At 41.5% G+C, this 16427-nt stretch overlaps 1 long non-coding RNA gene across 1 annotated transcript in view; it reads left to right on the forward strand.

Annotated features, from left to right (window-relative positions):
* LOC127580941 (uncharacterized) overlaps positions 1-11860 on the forward strand; it is a 30874-nt gene extending 19014 nt beyond the window's left edge. Inside the window, exons 2-3 of the long non-coding RNA XR_007957909.1 lie at positions 10529-10699; positions 11705-11860. This is a non-coding gene — a long non-coding RNA (uncharacterized LOC127580941). The remainder of the gene's footprint in view (positions 1-10528; positions 10700-11704) is intronic.
* Positions 11861-16427: the final 4567 nt, after the last annotated feature.

The raw sequence follows: 16427 nt of genomic DNA on the forward strand, positions 1-16427 counted from the left end.
GTCATCCTAACTTCAATTAATGAGCTGCAGACGATGCTTGCATATGCACATGTTCAGGAGCTGAGCTCCAAGTCATCTTTGACTCATTTTGTGAAGCCAGCAAGGGAACGGACCTAACATTTAGCATCCTCAAAACCCAAGGTCCTTACCAACCTGGCCCTGTGGTGTAATACTGTTCTCTGACAGTAAAGATCTATGACAAGACCCTAGTAAATGTGGACCACATGGCATGTTTTGGGAGTTACGTCTGCAAAGGGAGTTATTGATGATGAAATTCATCAATTACCATCTGTGAATCAGCTGGCACAGAGCACATTGTCTACATCTATTTTAAACCCCCAAGATATGGATTACCTTCAATGGACACCTCAGAGCACTGGAGACATACCACCAAATATGCCTTTACAAAATCTCCAATATCTAAAGGCAGGGTAGATGAACCAACATCAGTATCTTCTTGCAGGGCAATATCCCCAGCACTGAGAAAGTGTCTGCTTAGAAGCCTGGTGTTAGGTATGCCCATCAGAATGGACTACTTACAGTCAGTTTATTCCAAGACCTGTCACAGGAAGTGATCACTAGGTGGACAGAGGAAAAGATTCAAGGATACTTCCTTGAAAAAGTCAAAAATGTTGGGACGTTGGGAACTCTTGAGGAACTCATAGAAGCCTTGAGTAAATAATTGGAAGGAACAGACCTAAACCATTCACTCGCCCATCCCTTTCAATACCCCCAGCACCACATGTGGCAGTCTTTGGGTTCCACGTTGATCTCATGAGCCCCCTTGGAAGCCACAGGATTGTTGTTGAAGCAAGCCATTCTTGATCCGAAGGGAATGCCTAAGAAGAAAAAGAAGATAAACATGTATTGAATAAGCTGAGGTTGATGGAGTTTACAGCTAAGTGCAACAGTTGGCAGATTATCAGCAATTATGTTTGCAAAGCAAATAATATGAGGATTTGTACAATGGAATATTTTGCTTTAGTTGCATTCAGGCATGAAAGCAATCCTGTTTTTTTTTCCTTTTAGAGTTTATTCTTTTATCAATTTTCTTCCCTTTTTTTCTTATCCAAGTTCTTGGTAAGTTGTGATTACAAGGGCACTGTTGATACTCTGACAACGGGTCAAAGTCGCCATTATTCACAAAGTGAGAGCTTGCATTATTTGATTATAGAAAACCACAATCTTGCCTTAGCACTAGTCTGAATGTCAATCAGTTGCAGGCCTGGATAAATGCATAGTAGGATAACATGCAATGTAAAGTGTAAAATAGTGACGAGTGCCGTTTTTCTCCACAGTACTGCCATCTAGTGTAACTGAGGACAAAATTCAGCCTTCTCTGAAAAACATGAGGATGATAATGCAATTTCGTCGGGAAAGACTCAACGTTTTTTCTAAAGACATTTCAGTACCAATTACCATGGTGCAGTGTTGCAAGGGGAGAGTGGGCCAGAACTAGAGCTGACCTTTTGAACTCAGTATCTATTAAATCTCTACATACAAGGATGATATTGTTGATTTTCAAGAGAAAGGAAAAAAGAACAATAAATTAGGAATGTTAATGCGCTGGCCAAATGTTGTCAATCTGCTTTGCCTATCTGGCTTTGTGTAGGTTGGGGATTGTGTATATTAGGTTTCCACATCCTGGGAGGTACCACTTACCCTGTGCATTGTAGCCATATCTGCAGGAAAAACGTGACTAACTTAATCTACATGAACAGGATTGGGTGGCAGTACAGTAAAAGCAGTTTGTGGCCCAATTTACTAGAAATTGACCAAAACGCTATCTTCCAGCTTTCTATGAGAAACCAAGAGGGCTCTGTAGCTATATAAGCTGAGAGAGAAGTAAACATCTCTTGCCGGAAGTAAATATCTCTTTTCCAAACCCCTTTGTTTTTTTGGAAACACTCTGCGCTCTTAAATTCACTAATCCTCTGAAGAAGGGTCTCACAACTGAAGCTCTAATCCTGTTTCTTGTTCCGCTGATGCTGCCTGATTTACTGAGCGTTTCCAGCATATTTTTATTTCCGATTTCCAGTATCTGCAGTTTTTTTGTTTTTACACTGAAATTCATTGGATAGTTATAACCTGGGCTCCAAAAAATTTGGATTAATCCCCAGACTCTTTGAAAGTGCTAACGATCACACTGTTCTTGAGAGGAAACCCATTAAACTGCTCTTGAAAATGCAATCCAGTTCAGAACTATTGCAATCAAAACATCACTGCAGGATTAGAATTGGTTTGTTTACAGAATGACATTTCATTAGAAACAAAAGAGCAATTGACTCACTCTATTGCTAAAAACAAGCCAGACAGTGTAGTCAAAGGAGGGAGGTGAGGTAGGGAAGATAGTAAAATAATATTTTCCACTCTAAGATGCATTTCCATTATAACCATCCATAGGATTGAAATTTTATTTTCCTACTTGAAGCAATAACCCCTTTGTAACTACACATATTGAAATTGCATTTTGCCATGTAAATTGCAACTCAATTGTCTATTTAATCTATTGAAATTATATCAAAGAATTATACAAAATACCAGAGTGACAAAAACGACTGGCTTTGGGAGAGGGAGCAGCAGAGGGAAAAGTCTAGCCGAGCGCTAGTGGCGTAGAATTTAGGAATAAGAGAGGAACAATTAGGTTGCTGGGGTTATACTATAGGCTTCCCAATAGCCAGCAGGATTTAGAGGAACAGATATGTAAGCAGATTGCAGAAAGGTGTAAGAGCAACAAGGTTATAGCAATGGAGGATTTCAACTTCCCCAATATTGTCTGGGATTGCCTTAGTGCAAGGGGCTTAAGTGGGGCAGAATTATTAAATGCATCCAAGAAAGTTTTTTGAGACAAGATGTAGAGAGCCCCACCAGAGACACGGCAGTATTTGACCTTACCTTAGGAAGTGAAGCTGGGCAGGTGGCGGAAGTGTTGGTGGGGGAACACTTTGGAAACAGTGACCACAATTCCTTAAGTTTCAAGGTAGTTATGGAAAAGGATATGGTTAGTCCTCAAGCTAAGGTCTTGAATTGGGGGAAGGCTGATTTCAATAGCATAAGAGAAGACCTGGTGATAGCAGATTAGGAGCAGATGCTTGCAGGTAAAAAAACAGCTGACAAGTGGGAGTCTTAAAAGAGAGTAGTAAGCATGAACGGTAAAGATGTCAAGATAGGGAAACTTGGATGATAAAGGATTTTGATGGCTTGATCAGGAAAAAAAGGATGACTGGGATCGAGAGAGTCTCTTGAGGAATATAGATTTTGTAGGAGAAAATTTAAGAAATAAATTGTGGGGGCAAAAAGGGGCTATGAAATGTTCTTGGCAATAAGATTAAGGAGAATCTCTAGACGGACTGGAAGTATATCAGGAGCAAAAGAGTAGCCAGCAAAAGAGTAGCTAGCAAAAGAATGGGTCTCTGTAAGGGCCAAAGGGGTAATCTTTGTGTGGAGTCAGCGGATGTGGGTGAGGTCCTAAATGAATACTTCTCATCTGTATTTCCCAGAATCTTATAGGAAGCAAGGAAGGAGGTGGCCGAGGCCTTGATGGCCATTTTTTTAAAATCTTCATTAGCCAGATGAAGTGCTAGAAGACTGGTGGATAACAAATGTTGTTCTTTATTTAAGAAGGGCAGCAGGGATAACCAGGTACCTACAGGCTGGTCAGTGGTATGGAAATTATTGGAGAATATCCGAAGGCATGGGATTTATGTACACTTGGAAAGGCAGTGGCTGATTAAGGATAGTCAGCGTGGCTTTGTGCAAGAGGAATCCTGCCTCACTTATTTGGGTGAGGTTTTTGAGGAGATAATGAAGAAGATTGATAAAGGCAGGGCAGTGGATGTTTTCTATATGGACTTTAGTAAAGCATTTGACAAAGTCCTGCATGGTAGGCTGGTCCAGAGGCACATGGGATCCAAGGTGAGTTGGCTAACTGGATCCAAAATTGAAAAATGATAGTAGATGGAAGGTAGTGGTGGAAGGATGCTTTTCTGATTGCAAGTCTGTGACAGGTGGTGTACCACCAGGATTGTTGTTGTTTGTGATATATATTAACAACTTGGATGTTATAGCAGTTAGCGTAACGCTTTACAGCACCAGCGACCTGGGTTCAAATCCTGCTGCTGTCTGCAAGGAGTTTGTACATTCTCCCCATGTCTGCTTGGGTTTCCTCCTAGTGCTCCAGTTTCCTCCTAGTGCTCCGGTTTCCTCCCACATTCCAAAAGACGTACGGGTTAGGAAGTTGTGGGCATGCTATTGTTGGCGTCGGAAGTGTGGCAACACTTGCGGGCTTCCCCCAGAACACTACACAAAAAGATGTATTTTTAGGCAGGCATGGTAGTGTAGTGTTTAGCGTAATGCTATTACAGCGCCAGCAACCTGGGTTCAATTTCCACTGCTGTCTGTAAGGAGTTTGTACATTCTCCTCGTGTCCGCGTGGGTTTCCTCTGGGTGCTCCGGTTTCCTCCCACATTCCAAAGATGTACAGGTTAGGAAGTTGTGGGCATGCTATGTTGATGCTGGAAGTGTGGTGACACTTGCAGGCTGCCCCCAGAACAGTCTATGCAAAAGATGCATTTCATTGTTTCGATGTATATGTCACTAAAAGATATCTTATCAAGACGTATGATAAGTAAGTTTGCAGATGAAACAAAAACCTGTGGTTTTGTGGATAGCATCAAAGGTTGTCTAATGCTACAGCAGGGTATAGATCAGATGGAAAGTTGGGCGTATTGTTGGCAGATGGAATTTAATCTCAGCAAGTGCAAGATGATGCACTTTGGGGAAGTCAAATAGGGGTCAGACGCACACAGGAAATGGCTGGGCACTAAGGAATAGAACCATAGAATACAGCACAATACAGGCCCTTCGGCCCACCATGTTGTGCCGACCTTCAAACCACTCCTAAGACTATCTAACCCCTACCTCCCACATATCCCTCTATCTTAAATTCCTCCATACGCTTATCTAACAATCTCTTGAACTTGACCAACGTATCAGCCTCCACCACCACCCCAGGCAGCGCATTCCATGCACCAACCACTCTGGGTGAAAAACCTCCCTCTGACATCTCCCTTTAACTTCCCACCCATTATCTTAAAGCCATGCCCTCTTGTATTGAGCATTGGTGCCCTGAGAAAGAGGCGCTGGCAGTCCACTCTATCTATTCCTCAATATTTTGTATACCTCTATCACGTCTCCCCTCATCCTCCTTCTCTCCAATGAGTAAAGCCCTAGCTCCTTTAGTCTCTCCTCATAATCCATACTCTCTAATCCAGGCAGTGTCCTGGTAAATCTCCTCTGCACCCTTTCCAATGCCTCCACATCCTTCCTATAATGAGGTGACCAGAACTGGACACAGTACTCTAAGTGTGGTCTAAGCAGAGTTTTGTAAAGCTGCATCATTACTTTGCGAATGTTGATGAACAGAGGGACCTTGAGGTTCAAGTCCATAGTTCCCTGAAAATGGCAACACAAGTAGTAAGGGTGGTGAAGGCAGCATATGGCATGCTTGCCTTCATAAATCAGGGCATAGAATATAAAAATTAGGATATTATGTTGCAACTTTACAAAGCATTGGTTGGACCACACTTGGAAGTATTGTGTCCGGTTGTGGTCCCCACAGTATGGGAAGGATGTGATTACACTGGAGATAGTGCAGAGGAGATTCACCGGGATATTGTCAGGATTGGAGGACTCCAGTTATGGGTAGAGATTGGTTAGGCTGGGTTTGTTTTCCCTGGAGTGAAGGACACTGAGCAGTGACCTGATAGAAGTCTATAAAATTATAAAAGGCATAAATGGGGTAGATAGTCAGAAGCTTTTTCACATTGCTACGAGTATCAAAAACAAAACGGCAGGGGTTTAAGGTTAGAGGAAGTAGTTTTAAAGTGGATTTGAGGGGAAGGTTTTGGTTTACACAGAGAGTGGTTGATAACTGAAAGTTGCTGCCAGAGGAAATGGTGGAATCAGATCCAGTCACTATGTTTAAGAGACGTTTAGACAGGCACTTAAATAAGCAAGGCACAGAAGGATGTGGACCTAATGCAGGCAATTGGGACTATTGTAGGTGGGCAAAAGGGTTGGCATGGATGTTGTGGGCCAAAGGGCCTCTTCTGTGCTGTACAACTCTGACCCTATGACCATGACTCTCTGCTTGTCGGAATCAAATTTCTGATCTCTGGCTTTTGAATCGTGGATCCTTAGAACCTAAGTTTCAAAGAAAAGTCATGTTTCCACTCCAGAAATTAATCTTATAATAATCTTAAATCATAAATTCATGATATGCCACAAATAACTTCTCTAAAAGTTAGAAAAGTTTATCACTTAACTAATTAAAATGTTATGCTACTGATGCCATTTGCCAATGTATAAACACTTGGCACTTAATATAATGCTGTACATCTCAATCCTGCAACAGAGTTCACCTGCATTCCTTTTGCACAATGTCATATTCGTCACAAGAACAGGTATGGCCAGTTTCTCTGGGCCCAGTGAGTCAGGTAAAGGCAGAGGAATGTCCTTGCCAGTAAATAGAGAGCTTGTTTAACTAGTTGAGGATCATCGCTATATCACAGCTTCCACTTTTGTGGTTCAATGTATTTCTGGAGATTTTGTCACAACCTTTTGCCCCACAACCAACCCAGACAATTAAACTGTCATTTTTGCTTTTAACTAATAAGTAAAAGCATTCACCAAAAATTGAAAAATATGTTCACGTTTTTAATGTCATCAGGATTTTCTCTGTGGCTGCTCACATCAATATCCAAGAAACTGGATTTTAACTCCCAGAGAGTCCCGGAAGGTTGGCAATTCTATTTCTAAGTTACAATTAAAGTGGATATCAGGGTACTGGATGATTTAAAACAGTTGGGCTGCATTGATTTCTATGAAAAGTATAAGGATGCCATCCACTACTTCATATGCATGAATAACAAAACTCTGCATTGCATAAAATGATGTAATGTTTAAAGCAGGTCATTTGGCCCATCACATGAAGCTTGTTTTTATGCTGTAAATCAGCATCTTCACACCCCCACCTCATCTCACTTTATCAACACACCCTTCTATTCCTTTTACCCTCATCTACTTATCCGGCTTCTTCTTAAATGAATGTATGTAATTCACTTTAGCTACTCCCTGTGGTAGTGATTTCTACATTTTCACCACCCTCTTAATAAAGAAGCACCTCCTGAATTCCTTAATATTTTAATGATTAACTTGCATGTATGGCCCTTAGTTTCAACAAGTCCAAACCTCTTATGTTTTCTCTGCTGAAGCCCTTCACCATTTTGAAGACCTCAGTCCCATCACTTCTTAGTTGGAGTGAAGAAAGAACTCCAGTCCATTCAGTCTTCCCAATAGTTGTACTATCCCAATTGCACTATAATGTAACCAATCAATTTTTGAACTTTTCTTATCCAATTTTGTAATATGGAACCAGAACTGTGTGCAATGACCCAAGTGCAGTCTAGTCTACTACTTTGCATGCATCTTTATAACCTTGTAGTCATAATGAGGACTATTGATTGGTTTGATAGGCCCTGAGCATTACAATTTTCAATTTGCCTTCCTCCAGGCAAAGAAAAAGTAGGAAATTGATAACTTTCTCAGACTTGGTGTGGTCCTAACAATACCAATTCTATGGCTGTACTCTTTCCCTGGAATGGGAAGGGGCAAAATTCAGAGGAAGCAGGTCTTTTCCTGATCACATGTTGATCCTGTCTTTACACTGACATGTAGCTGTAAAATGGAACTTAAATTTTGTGTGAACTTACTTTGGTGGTCTGGAGGAATTATTGAAAGGTCTGATGAATGATTGGGGCAAACCAGCAGAAGAAATTAATATCACAAAGGTTCCACATCACTTGCTGTTAGTGGTATATCCTGACTTATTCTAACTCCCATTCAAAAAGCCCTAATAAGTGTGATAATTATGTTCAAAACTAAGGACACTTCAGTCATTGTTGTGAGTGAGGAAATAGGTTCAGGGTCTCAAAAGCAAGGACTCTGAACACAGTCTGGCAGTAAATGATCTATTTACAAAAGGCAAGCATAGGAAAATGGTAACAGGAATAACACACACACAACAAACTAGGTACATATAATCAAGGAAAAACAATACGATACCCGCCACCCCTTGACTTAATGCAGGCACGGCTCTATGCTACTGGGGACACTAACTAAAACGCTCCCAACCCTAGAACAGCACACACCTCACCAATGATTTTCTCCAGTACTGTTCCACAGTACTCAGCCTGGAGTGAAGCAGGGTGATCCCTTGAAGCTAACAAAGAGAAAAAACCAAGCACATATGGCACCCTTTATAGTGCTGGAGGGCTAGGGGGTCCAGCCCAGGTAATTTACAAGGGCCAATGGCTCGGTGCCAGCAAGGACTAATTGATTACAAAGGCTAATGGCCCAAAGCCAAGTGCAAAAGTACTTAAAGGGACCAATGGTCAGGTATGCACTGATGGGTGGGGCTAGGCCAAACCTTGATTGGCAGTGGTGTCACGTGACAGCCACAGCCCTCCATAATACAGTCACACAAAAGAATATTGGGTTCAACAACTGGAAACTCATTGTCACCTTTACTGAATGGAGGTGTTCTCCAATGTAGAGAAGACCACACTGTGAACACTGAATGCAGTGCATGTAATAGGAAACAACAGGGGGCCACATGAGTGGCAATGGTGCAATGGTTTAAAAAAAAGTACTGAATATACTTAAAAAAACCAAAACTAATATATTGACCATGAATGTAAAAAGTTCTGCACTGCATTGTCTTTTGTATTTTTTTTAAAAAGCTACTTTGGATGTCAAGTGCTGCTGGAAGATCATCAACTTGATGAAAGATGCCCTTTGGTCTGCCTAAACTTGTTGGTCTTCCAGCACAGCGAGATATTTGTAAAGGAATGCTGCCGGCTAGCACAGTCCAGGCTGCAGGAGTACGTGCTGAGGGATGCCCTGAAGCTTGGGGCAGCCAATGTAAAGGCTCTGTGGTGAAGGATCACAGTCTAGGGTGCTTCTTCTACAGGACATGGTGGGGCTGAGTCTGGTGGAGAAGCCCCTCGAACAGTGAAAGAATGGATCACCCCAGGGGGCCATGTGAGTGGCAGAGATGCTATGGTTTAAAAACAAAAGTGTTAACACTACTGAATCTATTGACCAAATGACACTAAAAACTAAAGCCTTTTGTACAGTGTTTTTCTTTTTGTATATATATAGTATTTTATGAATAAAGTTTAGTTTTGAAATAAAACTAAAATCTGCTTCACTAGAAGTGCTTGGGTCCCTACATGGTGTAAAGGGGAGAGGTTAAATGAGCAACTGCTGTGTAGTGTATCTCACAGTTCCAGCAAGTTTTAAAAAATTTTTGTTTCTTTCTGTTCTCCCTTTGTTTGCATCTCCTCCAGACAGATTAACAAACCTTTCCATCCTCTGTTAGTCAACATCAACCTGTGTCATCCATTTTCTATTGATCTCCTATCTCAGACAGTCACATTGTTCTCCACACCCTTTCCCTGTAACTTGAACTCATTTCTGATGTAAGGTCAACAAACTAAAATATTAACTCTGCTTAACTGCTGAGAGTTTCTGTTTTTTTCTGTTTTTATTTCAGTTTTAAATCACCTACAATTTGTTTGATTTTCAAGCAGTAGGATACTGAGTCTCCTGGACAACATTTCTCCCTCAAGAAAGGCTTGCACAGAACAGATGATCTGGTTGTTTACCATACCCCTGCTGCTCCTGAAGCCACTTTGTGTGTGAACTAGCACACACGACTCAAAAACATTGGGGCTATATTCCATGTTTCATATGACAGAGAAGAAGGCCATTCAGCCCATTGGGTCGATGCTGGCTCACTGAGCAATCCCATTTCCTTACAAGTTTTCCCTGCAATGAATTCTCCCATCTATTCCTCCACTCACCTACACACTAATGGGTAATTTACAATTGCCAATTAACCAACCAACCAGCACATTTTGGACTGGGAAGAAATGTGAGCACCCAGCCATAGGAAGAATGTGCAAATTGCACACAGACAGCACCATAACTCAGGATTGAACCCAGGTCACTGGAGCTATAGCACATAGAACATAGAACAGTACAGCACGGAAACAGGCCCTTTGGCCTATGATGTCTGTGCAGACCATGATGCCAATCCAAGCCAATCCAAACCAATCCTATCTGTTTGCATAGATATCCTTCCATTCCCTGTGTTCATGTACCTGTCTAAATGCCTCTTAAACTTCCACCACTTTCCATGGCAGTGTGTTCCAGCCACCTACCAATCCCTGTGTAAAACAAACTTGCCTCGAGCATTTTAGTTTACTTTCCCCCTCTCACCTTAAACCTAGACCATCCAATATTTGACATTTCCATCCTGGAAAAAAGATTCTGACTATCTGCCCCGTCTATGCCTCTCACAATCTTACGTACTTCTATCAGGTCTCTCTTCAACCTCTAATGCTCCAGAGAAAACAATCCAAGTTTGTTCAACTCTCCTTATAACTAATATCTTCTCATCCAGGCAACGTGCTGGTGAACCTCTCCTGTACCCTGTCCAGAGCCTCCACATCCTTCCTATAGTATGGTGGTGAGAACTGCAAGCAAAACTCCAAATGAGGCCTAGCCAAAGTTTTATACAGCTGCAACATGACTTCCCAACTTTTATACTCAACACCCTGACCAATGAAGGCAAGTATGCCCTATGCCGTCTTTACCTCCCTACCTACTTGTGTTGCACTTTCAGGGAGTAATGGACTTGCATCCCAAGATCCCCCTGTACTTCAATGCCCCTAAGGGTCCTGCCATTTACTGTATACTTTCCCCTCACATTTGACCTCCCAAAGTGCAACACCTCACATTTGTCCGGATTAAACTCCATCTGCCATTTTTCTGCCCACATTTCCAACTAGTCTGTATCCGGCAGAATCCTTTGACGTTCTCCCTCACTATCTATAACTCCGCCAATTGTTGTGTCGTCTGCAAACTTACTAATCAGCCCACCTACATTTTCTTCCAAGTCATATATATGTGTGTGTGTGTGTATATATATATATATATATATATATGTGTGTGTGTGTGTGTGTGTGTGTGTGTGTGTGTGTATATATGTGTGTGTGTGTGTGTGTATATATATATGTGTGTGTGTGTGTGTGTGTATATATATGTGTGTGTGTGTGTGTGTGTGTATATATATGTGTGTGTGTGTGTATATATATGTGTGTGTGTGTATATATATATGTGTGTGTGTATATATATGTGTGTGTATGTATGTGTATATATATATATATATATATATATATCACTATGTGGCAGCAGCTCGACCAGCTGCACCACTGTGCTGTGTGGTTGAAAATCAGGTTAACCAGACGAAAGCAATCTTGCACACATTGAAGTTCTAGCTCTTTATGCTACATTCATAAACAGCATTAGGATGACCCACAACAGTTTTAATGCCAACAAGAAGGAATAGAGCAATTTCTAAGCCCTTGCATCTCTGCACTGAACTCAGGGTGACCATTGTTTATCCTTGAACAAGAACTGCTTTGGGATGCTCCTGAGAGATCTGATAAGATGCCAAGATTCTCCCCTTCTTTAACAATGTGCTGCAGTTGATGACAATATACTTGTTTAGAAAGTGAAGTTAAATATCAAAACCGGGCCCATCTATAATTGTTATTCATTGATGTCTGCTAGAAAGAGACTGCTGAACATAGGAGACCAGATTCTAAATGGATCACTACTTGAAGGAAAGAAGTGGGAAAAAACAAATGAATGGAAGAAAACACCACGGATTGTAAACTGTCTTCCCTAATAACATGCTGTACCCATTACTCATCTTCTATTTCTCAATACAATCTGACAAAAATACTTATGGTGGATTGCATAATTTAGAACAACCTTGTCATGTTTGTTATCTTGAAGACAAGAGCCCACTTCAAAGTTTTAGGTTTTACACTCATGGGTCACGTTCCACATGTATCACAATGGATTTGGTCTATAAGGGTGTGGAAGGACAGAACTTGCTGTTATTGTTGCATTAACATCCTTTGTTTTCAAAAGGAAAGAACGGGCCCCAGCTATTGAACAATTTCCCATAGCTCAATTTTAGTTAATATACCAGTTTCCGATAATGCATTAACCCATAGTGGCTGGGCTGAGGTGAGAAGAGAGGTTTTATTAGTCTCTAATCCCACCTATAAGGCTTTATTGGTGTTAATTAATGATACCTCAGCCTTAAGGGAAACCTGTTTACCTAAATTAAAAACCTGCCACATGAATCAATCTTCTCAACATGTGACACCACCCCAAGATTTCTGACCCTCCCCATACCTTTGACTACCGATCACATCCCCAGCTATATATTCCCAGACCACAACACTTGATTGCAACTCCCAACTCTCAGTTCTCCAGCCATTTACCTACCAGCCCAACCCTCGACTCTCTCCCCCTTTGCTAGTGCTAAGGTTTTACCTCACATAGAGCTAGGTGGGTAGCAGCACGGTTTTTGGCACTAATCAAATTCTAGGCCAATATCTGTAAACTCTGTTTGGAAGATCTTTTTCAACCTGCTGGCTTTATAAGAAATAAATGAGTAAAATATATTTTTTCTTCCCATGACTCTGCACACAAGAGGATTTGTTCTCCACACTGTACTTCACTTTCTCAGTCCCCATTGCAGGCCTTAACACTTTAGCTCTTTCATGGCACCACTTCCTCTTACAAAACCTGATGGTTTGAAGTTGGGACTGAAGAAGATTTGAGGTGGACAAATTAAGTGTGAAGATGAAAGGGCAAGGGACTGTAGGCCTCATGACACTGTTTGTTTCAAATAAAAATAAGTACATATTTTTGGTTCATTAGTGGTCAGAACATGGAAAATGAGACAGAGAAATAAAGATGCTAATCGAGAAACAGAAGCACACAGTAGAGAAAAGGTCATTAAGAGCAGCAAAGGTTGGCACCTTCAACCCTTCCTGTCCCAGTTCCTAATCACACTACGTTTAACAATGTCAGCCTGTATTTTTCCTCTCTCCTTGAGATTGTTGTCACCTCCCTCTGAGGAAATCCATTCCTAATAACTCTACTTTCTCCACCTTCAGTTTTTCCTTTCTAAAAATTTCGAACAACTTGATATTAGCTGAGATTATATCATCTGGGTTCCACCTTGCTGAGAGCATGGTTCAAGGTCACAGAAGGCACTTATGTGACAATTGTTGTGGCAATGTTGTTTTCTCATTCTTGTTGATCATGTATTTAGGACAATTGAATTGCACAGCACACAAAAATGCAGCCTAATGCCAAGTTTCAGCTTCAGGCCATTATCTATGTGCCTTTCTTCCAAACTCTGCCACTGCATTATTTCCACCTGATTGAAGTAAACTGCTTCCAATTTTGGCAACATAATCACAAACCAAACATCTAATCCATAATCCATATTAACGCCTGCCTGAGCCTTCTCGCCACTCCCTCCTTAATTCTGTGACATCCTCCAGTTCCATGGGTAGCGCACCCACCAGAACTTTTATGGACCCCACCAGAGGTGGCAGTGCCAATGGCCTATGTTTTGAAATTATCTGAACTGCTCCAATACATTCAACTACTTTACAGACAACTGTACATTTGGTCATTCATCCTAATATTTTTGGCTTAGTGTCTTTTTCCTTTTTGCTTTTTTGAAGACCCTCAAGAGGTTTCTGTGTTAAAGTTGCAATTTAAATGCCATTATTTTTATTACTGCCCAGCAGGACCATGGATACTGTTAGCTCTTTATAATATTCCACGCACTAATGGTGGGCACAAAACACAGTTGGTCTGAAGTTATGAGCTAGAAATCCATTTAGACATCTTCAAATAAATGGCCCTGTTGAGCTGTTGAAAATTGCTTTAACACAGAGTGAAGCAGTTTTGCACACAATTCTTGGTGCCTGTTATTAACATTCTCTGCTTATTTTTGGGTGAGATTTTCATGTTCACTGGAACATTTTCTCTGAAATGATGTCAACAACAGTGCACAGCCCAAAATTCCTCATCGGTGAGATATTATCAGTCAGATAGCTCAGAAAAGCTATCAATGTTCACTCACAGAACACCTAGCTTTTGCTAATACTAATTGCTCAGAAACCACACTATTAACAGGGCCTATCACACTCAACCTGTATTCATAGCCAAGCTGCTGCTCACCACTCCACTTGATCACAGTTCACACTGACCACTACGCCCACCGAAGACTGACCCATCCTTGCATCTTCAAACACTTCACTGCAACCAATACCGACTTCCAACGGGCAGTTGTCTAGACCTAACTCTCCACCTCATGGGTGATATGGGCCAGCAACAGACACCTCTCAGGCACCCATGAAGGAGGAACTCAGCATCTAAGGCCTTACCCACTCAGACTTCACAGGGAGTGAGCCACACTCTTATATGGACTTCTCAAAAGAGCAATGTCTACAAAGGCCGGTCTTCCAAAAGGCAGTCCTCAGTGAGATCTGTGATTTCAAAAATATCATATACACACTCACCCAAGGACATGCACTGCTCTCACAATCAAAGTCAATCTCAATTCCTCGATTCAGGATCATTCCAGCCTAAAGCTGCTGATGTTGGCTACCTGTCACAGCTTCTGCATGCTGCTACATTAAGGAGGTTGTGGGGGCTCTGAACTTCACAGGACAAGACTTCTTCCTCAGCCCACTGGAGCACACAGACCAGGCACAAGCATTTGCTGCCATTTTCAGATTCCCCAAAGAACATGCATATAAGGGCTGCACACATGTGGCTATTCATCTCCCATTTAAAAAGTGCAAATATCCTTTAACGGGAAGGGAGTATTATTGCTAAGTGCCCACTTAGAGTTTAACCATCACAAGTCCTTCCTAATGGTCAATTCCAGGTGTGCTGGCAGCTTGAAGACGTCATTCATTCTTCGCCAGTCACAGCGGTCTCTCATCATTCAGAGGCCACACTGACTGGAAGGACAGACTTTGGGGCACAAGGGCTACCTCTGGGTGGAATTGCTGTTCGTTCCACTCCAAGATACAAGCACTCCAGTCGAGCAATGCCTCGATCAAAGCCACTCCACTGCCAGGAGCTAAACAGAAATTACAAAACAATTGCTCAACATAAGAAGATTAGAAATAGTAGCTGAAGTGGCCCATTCAGCTCTCAAACCTGTTCTGCCAGTAAAAGATCATGGTTGATCTATTACCTAAACAACATTTTTTGACTCTGTCTCCATATTTCCAGATTCCTTCATATCCAGAAATGAATTGATACCCATTCTAAATGCAATTATTGACTGATGCTTCCACAGTATTCAAAGGCAGAGAATTCCAAAAATTCACCACTTTCTGAGAGAGATAATATCTCCTCATTTCAGTCCTAGATTGCCTACCCCTTATTTTGAGACATGACCTTTAGGAAATAACCTCCCATAATCCATCTTGTTGAACTCTTTAAGAATCTTGTATCTTTCAATGACGTCAGCTATCATTCTTCGATCTCAAGAGAATAATGGCCTTGATCTTGCCTTATATGTCAGTTCTGCCATTAGAACAGCTAGCCTGGTGAATTTTCATTGCAGTACCTCTGTAGCAAGTTAATCTTTCCTCAAGAAAGGAGACCAAAGTTGCATATAATACTCCGGGTCTGGTTTCATTGAGGCCCTACATAATTGTTTTAAGACATACTTTCTCTTGCAATTAAATCCCCTTGCAATAAAGGCCAACATTCAGCTTCTTAACTGCCTGCTGCACCTGCATTTTAGCATTCAGTAACTTATGCAAGGACACCCAACTTGCTTTGAACATCAACATTATTTAGTCACTTACTGCTTAAAAAATACACAATAGTTCTGTTTTTACCACTGAAGTGAAACATGTTTCCATATTATACTCCATCTGTCATGTTGTTGGCCACTCACCTAGTTTGACTATATCCTCCGGGACCTTCTTTATATGCTCTTCTCTAATCATGATTCCATTTAGTTTTATATCATCGGTAAACTTGGAAAAATGACATTTGGTCCCCTTAGTCAAATTGTTAATAGATTGTGAATAGCTTGGCCCAAGCACCGATCCCTGCGGTACCCCATTACTTGAAGCCTGCCCACTTGAGAAGGACCCATTCTAGAGTGGCTTGGCAATATTCAGAAGCTGGCGTGTCATTCTTTGTACTGGTCTGCTATGCATTGCATATTTTGGCTTACAGATGAACTCAACCATAGAAAGCATCCTATCCAGATGCATTACAGCTTGGTATGGCAACTGTTCTGCCCATGACCACAAGAAACTGCAATGAGTTGTGGACACAGCTCCACACATCATGGAAACCAGCCTCCCTCCATGGATTCTGTGGACACTTCTTGCTGCTTCGGTAAAGCAGCCAGCAAAATCAAGGATCCCACCCAACCCGGACATCCT

The sequence above is a fragment of the Pristis pectinata genome, chromosome 20 (genome assembly GCF_009764475.1).
Source record: "Pristis pectinata isolate sPriPec2 chromosome 20, sPriPec2.1.pri, whole genome shotgun sequence".
Lineage (NCBI taxonomy): Eukaryota > Metazoa > Chordata > Chondrichthyes > Rhinopristiformes > Pristidae > Pristis > Pristis pectinata.